Raw genomic sequence first — 7,087 nt, 5'->3', positions numbered from 1 at the left:
CAGGGGGCAGGGTGAACAGCGCTCTGTGCAGCAGCGGGGGGCGAACGGGCACTGCACTAGTATAAATGCATAATTGAAAAGTTCACTTTTTGCCGTTGGGGACCGTCACCACAAAAATTCAAAAATTTCACTGTTTCAAGGGCAAAATCGTTCCCCAAGAAAGTGTTTAGTTAGTAGCATGTTTCACTTACTTCGCCATCCATGGTGACGGCAGCAAATACAGTGGAGGAGTACGGAGACCAAGACCACATCTCCAACTGCTGCATACAGGTCCAACGTGAACATGGGAGTGCTGCAAAGAGACATGGACACACAAGATCAAACAGCAGGAAGTTGGTCACTTTTCGTTACACAGCACCAGATGGTTGCACGTGCCTTCAAAATGCTATCACATCCTTCACAAACACAAACCTGAAGCTGAAGGCCATGGATATTTTACCAATGACACATCGTTTATAAGTGCATAAACTGTTTTCACCATGCATAGAGCCTTGAGAGAGAGATCCTCAGTATAACTGAGGTGGTACAGTATAGTGCTTATTGGAACGTACGGCTGGATGAGCAGTCATGTTCAGCTTGGATGCACACACGTGACACGATTGGAAAGTACAGCAAAAATAGACAAGACAGTAAAGGATCAGATGAGATGATCTGTGCCCTGGTCCAAAGACACTGTCATTACTCTTTTGGCCACTGAATGGAAAGAGGGATATTGAATCAATAGTTCCTGGTCATGCTACAGAGACTTTGAGTTGCACTGGAATAGAGAGGCAAAGTGAATGTCACCTCCTGCTTCAGCACTATATATACAGTGCTCAATTGTACGTATACAATTGAAGATTTTTTTTTTTTCCGATGTTGTTGTTTTCTGTTTTGGTCTGAGAGAAATGTTCTATAGTCTCTCACGATTCTAAATATAGCTGAACCGTTTGGTTTGGTGAAGTAAAACTATTTTTTATACGCATTTTACAAAATGTCTATGGGAAAATAAATTGCAGATGCAAATCTCTGGTAGAGTGCTGAAGCAGGAAGTGAGGTTCACTTTGAGTCGCACTTTATCACACATTGGAGATGTCCTCTTCAAGGGGAACTTAGCCCCCAGAATTCTGGCAGACCTGCCTCTACTTAGCGGATGCTAACAGAGCGGGCGCTAAGCGGGGCTTAGGACCATGGATGTATAGGACCTGCTCTGTTAGCATCCGCTCTGACTCTGGGTGGGAAAGAGGCTCTTGGTGATGTCATCGGAGCTGAAATCAGCCAATGGGCAGACTCAACTGCAAAAGTGGGTTCTAACCCCCTAGAGCAGAGGTGCCCAGATTCTTTCTTATGAAGGGCCAAAATTAATCTGGATGGATGGCTGTGTGCCAAAAAATAAATTATGTTATCTGAAATTACATTAAATAATATTATTTTATAGACAATTTACATTCTAAATGGAAAACAGGTCTTCTAGTTTCATATGGTAAACGTATCATCAAGTTAGTTTTTAGAATGAGCCCGCCCCCACAGCCTCTGAAAGACTAATATTGGCCACAATTTTTTCCCTTCAAAACCATGGAGGGCCAAAACAAACTGAGCGTGGCCTACAGGCCCCATAGAGGGCTGGGAAGGCCATTTTTCACACAGGAATATGCTAATCAGTCCAGAAATATGTCCACACACCAATGTCTCCACAGCCTGGCAGAGAGGGACGGAGATCAAACGCAAGGCTCCTCGCACACTGTGTGTCTTCACGTTATGAACTTCTGAAACACCACTGTGAGCAACAAGGACACAGAACATTTGGCGGGGCTGGGACGCAGAACCTACAGCATTTCTTAGAATACTAATGAGTGTGTGTGTGTGTGTGAGTGTGTGTGTGTGTGTGTGTGTGTGTGTGTGTGTGTGTGTGTGTGTGTGTGTGTGTGTGTGTGTGTGTGTGTGTGTGTGTGTGTGTGTGTGTGTGTGTGTGTGTGAAAGCAAACTTTTCCATTTTAATTAGTTGTAACTTGGGTAAATGCGATCTCCTGTATTTCGGGAGAGGGTCATTTCGAGTTGAATTCAGAATGACTTTAGATAAAGCCAGAGAAATATAGCCTGTGCAATACAGATTAGGGACAAGTTTATCACAGACGAGGCTGAGGTGCAGATTTATGAAGCCACCTGACCTGACCAGCCTGACTAATAGACTCTTCTTTAATATAGGTCATTTTTGTTCATTCAGCACTGACTAACTCTGTCCTAGAGGATAATTACTGTACAGCATATACCAGCCTCATTCCTCAAGTACCTGGTGCTAAAATTCAAAGTTATAGATTTCAGCATTGTATAAGATTGTGTAGAAAATAACTGAATCAGAACATAAACTAGTTGTAAATTTTGATCCGAGACTGATTCTACAATCCTGAACAGAAAAGTAAAATATTTGTGCAAGGTTGGTGTCTCATAGGATGTTATGGATACAGACACAGTATGTCTATAGGATGTTATGGATACAGTATGTCTATAGGATGTTATGGATACAGTATGTCTATAGGATGTTATGGATACAGTGTATGTCTATAGGATGTTATGGGTCACCCTTGAAAAGCCAGCCTTTCATAATGATTTGTTGATTGCGATCATTATTCAGTCAAGCTGCTTGTGCTGACAAGGAGTGGGAAGCTCAGTGGGCTTAGTCAAATATGGAAGGCAAATTATATTAGATCCATGAGGATAAGAAGGTAATGAAGATGACTATCGTTATGGAAAGACTGCAGACATGATGGTTTTTCCTCTCCCTTCTTAACTGAATACATTGACATTCATACACACAGGATTGGCAAGGTCTCTTAACAAGGTGATTTAAATACAGTGTCTAAGAGAGACGGTCTAGTATGGATTATGGAATTTGTATAGGAATCAACACTATACTGGAACTAACCACAGCAATTGTTTTCCATGGAGAATGTGACGTGATACAGTGAGATACAGCACACAAACAAATACATTGACTAGGCATGAGTAAACAGAGCCTGGACATTCACTCAGCAGTCTTACTTGATGGTCCCAGATCTTGACGGTCCAGTCGGCACTGCAAGAGATCAAGAACTTGGAGTGGTGGACGTGGTTTTCAGATTCAGATTCAGATTCAGATATCTTTATTTGCCATTGTGTAAAACACATAGGAATTTGTTTTGACGTTGACAGTGTGCGCATTCCTTAATCTTTTTCACATATAAACAACAAGACAGCACACAAACATAGCACAGTGCAGGAGGTATAAATATAAAGTGCACAGTTAAGGAACATAGTGCAAAAATGTCTGGTGACACTGCCTAGGGGGCAGGGGTGGGAGGGAATCCAGAGGCATTTAGCAGCCTGGCGGCTGAGGGGAAAAAGCTCAGTCTATGGCGGACCTTTGTAGCCTTCGGCAGCCGCAACCGTCTCCCAGAGGGGAGCAGGGTGAGGAGGCCGTGGCCAGGGTGGGAGGGGTCGGCCATGATCTTTCTCCCTCTCCTCAAAGCCCTGGAGTCATGCAGGGACTTGAGGGAGGGCAGAGGACGGCCAATCACCCTCTCCGCAGAGCGTATCACCCGCTGCAGCTTGGCGAGATCTTTTGCAGCTGCAGCAGGGAACCATGTGATGATGGAGTATGTGAGGATAGACTCAATGATGGCTGTATAGAACCGAGCCATCATGGTTCTTGACAGTCTGAACTTCCTCAGCTGCCTGAGGAAATACAGCCTCTTTTGGGCCTTCTTTAGGAGGGCCATGATGTTGAGTTCCCACTTCAGGTCCCGAGAGAGGATCATGCCCAGGAACCGACATGACTCTACTGGGGTCACCTGAGTGCCTCCCAGCATGATGGGAGGGGGCGGGGCTGCGTTCCTCCTGAAGTCCACCACCATCTCCACTGTCTTTAGAGCATTCAGCTCTAAGTTGTTGTTGCTGCACCAACTCTGTAGCCGCTCGATCTCCCTCCTGTAGGCCGACTCATCCCCATTGGAGATGAGGCCTACCAGGGTGGTATCATCCGCAAATTTCAGGAGTTTGACGGATGGGTGGAGGGAAACACAGCTGTTGGTGTACAGGGAGAACAGGAGTGAGGACAGGACACAGCCCTGCGGGGAACCGATGTTGGTGGACCTGGAGCTGGAAGTGCACTTCCCCAGCTTGACCCGCTGCGACCTGTTGGTGAGGAAGCTCGTGATCCACCTCCGAGTGGACTCCGGCACTTGCAGCAGGGACAGCTGGTTCCACCTGACAGCATCCACTGCCATGTTGTGAGGATCATAGGTCTCAAGGAACTGGCTGGAATAGGCCTTGGAGCACTGGGGGAAGACAACAAAGAGGTCCCATGTGTGCCTGCTGGATACTACACTATAAACACAAATGATAAACTATACTAACTACACCATAATGTGCTGCTGCCTGTTGGTGGTGCCTCGTGTAAATAAGATTCTAAACACTTGTAAGAGTATTGTTAATATTGTCTCAGAAGAACTTTCAAGAAGAACTTATTATAAAAAAGTTATTATTTATATATATTATGTAGGCCTACTGTAGATTTCTTTAGTAAACCATAAATGTCATCATTATATATATATATAAAAAAAGAAGATGGAAAAAATAAAATGTTTACTTGCCATTGATAGAATATATAAAAAATATATTAAATATAAATCTGCTGGGCCATCCAGGACCAAATAGCTTGCTGGCCTGTGGGGACAGTTGCTGTATTTCAAGGCACTTGTTTTCTCCTCATGCACCTGATCTACTATGAATCACCTCATTCAATGGAAAGGAATTGTTTTCAACACCTGCTCCAGAATCAGTTGTTACTTTCTCTGGAAACAATATCAAAAACATAATTTGACCGTGAGGAAAGATAAAATCCTTTTTAAGTGAAATTGTCGGCAACCACAGTCACCAGATATGTCACTGATTTATTTGACACACTCTGTGGTTTTTGTACTTCATGGCACAGGCTGATAGTGCCCCCTTGTGGTACCAATTATATACTACACCAAAAGGAAGCACCATTGGAGAAGTAATGTATAGACCAAATCACCGTGACGTCACCATGTAAACAAATTTACTTCCGGGTACCACTTGGGGAAGGCGGCAGGTTTAAATGTGCGTGTTGTCAAATAAATGCTGTCAAACCCTCTCCTTGTTTTCGGCCGACTACTTTCAATTTAAATGGTTAAACGGTTGGTAAACATGCTTGTCCGACGTATCTAGCCTTTCTTCTGTGTTTGTTTTATGTAGTGTTAGCTAGCTAATAATGTTTGTTTGTCTGTCAAACTCGCTGTTTTTTTGCAGACTGGTAACCTCGCGTCACCAGGCTCTTCTCGGCGAGAGCAGACTCGTTAACGTTACAGACAGAGCTACCGACGCCACGTTAATTTAATTTAGCGTCAAGTCTACTCTGGTCTGGTCCAACAGGTAAATAAGCTAGTCTGGTCTCCACTAACGTTAGTGAAAGTGTTGTTATGAATGATATTAAACAACAACACAACACGGACGAACCATTTTTGTCTTCTTTGTCTGTTTTTGTCTTCAACACGTCAGTTTGTGCCGTTCACCGCCATTATAATGTGTGGACCCAGGGGTACCCGGAAGTAAATGTAAACATCCCGCTGATTTGGTCTATTATGAAACCAGATTGCTTGCTACATGCTTGGAACGCTGTCTGCAGTCATTTAGGAAGATTACACATTTCTCGCTTGGATATATCTAACAACAAACACTGTTACTATACTCTATTAACCTACACTATACATCTAGTATACCGTATATTATACAGTAGACGGAGTATAGTATTATAGCATGTTACAGTAACTACCCTCAGGGAGACCTGTTTGGCCCTCTGTATATAAGCCTCATCAGAGTGATGTAGGAGGTTGCCCTCCAAGACAAAGTGAACTGCCATCTGATCCACACTACTGATGGGCATGTAGGAACGTTCCTCTGAAACACAAGAAGCAAGGCCATTGGAATTATGGCTGCAACTAATCTGTCAATTATTTTCTTGATTAAACAATTAGTTGTTGGTTCTGTAAAAAAGCCCAAAGATATTCTGTTTACTGTCATAGAGTAAAGAAAATCTTCACATTTTTAGAAGCTGGAATCAGATCATTTAGACTTTTTCTCTTGAAAAATTGCTCAAAACTATATAATCGATGAGCAAAATAGTTAGCAAAAATCGATTAGAAAAATAAAATAATAATCTATAGTGGCTATAGATTAATTTTCTGTCGATTAATCAATTAATCGTTATAGCTCTAATTGGAATGTCCTTGGAATAGCTTATTGGAATTAAAGGAATAGTTTTGTTGGGGGTATGGATTAGAAAATAGGTAACATTAAGAAAAATGTAGGAACTTGGATGTCACTGTCATGTTTAAATGGGATGGACTGACACTGAAGCAATAACATCTGTCTTTCTCTTACAAATCTACCTGAACTGGATCTGTTGCGCCGGTATTACAATGACCGTATCCTTACTTCCCATCATTCAAAGTTGTTTACAGGCAAACTTCCAATACCTTGGAAGCTGTAGGCTAGTAGTGCTACTAGTGACAATATTCTGGGGTACATGTGGGTTTGCAATCAGGATCCATGTGAATTCCTCTTTCAGCTCCTGGTGACGTCCAACAATAGGCAAGAGCATATCAATAAGCATTATGATAGTAGCCTACTAGGCATCGATTCCTAGGCTCGCCCGCTGTGCGGCCGCGCCCGCCCTGCAGCTCGCTGAGTTGGCCCTGCAGCTCGCATACACAGCTCGGCTGCTGTGTGGCCTCACCTGCACTATTGGCATGCGCAGTGCACAATTGCCCAACTTTGCATCACTGATGGCATCACTCACTGATGACATCACAATGATGTCACAATGTCTATGACATCATCAATGATGTCACAATTGCTTAGGTGTAACCAAAAACCACAATTCCTCGAGTGACATCACTGATGATGTCACAATGCCTATGACATCATCAGTGCCTATGACATCATCAGTGATGTCATAAGATGATTTTGCTCTTATGACATCACTAGAGCTGGCCCTGCAGCTTGCATTATGCGCAGCTCGGCTGCTGCGTTGCTTCGCTGCTCTGTTGGC

The sequence above is a fragment of the Poromitra crassiceps genome (genome assembly GCF_964638095.1).
Source record: "Poromitra crassiceps genome assembly, chromosome: 25".
Taxonomy (NCBI): Eukaryota; Metazoa; Chordata; class Actinopteri; order Beryciformes; family Melamphaidae; genus Poromitra; species Poromitra crassiceps.
This window is presented reverse-complemented; position numbering follows the sequence as displayed.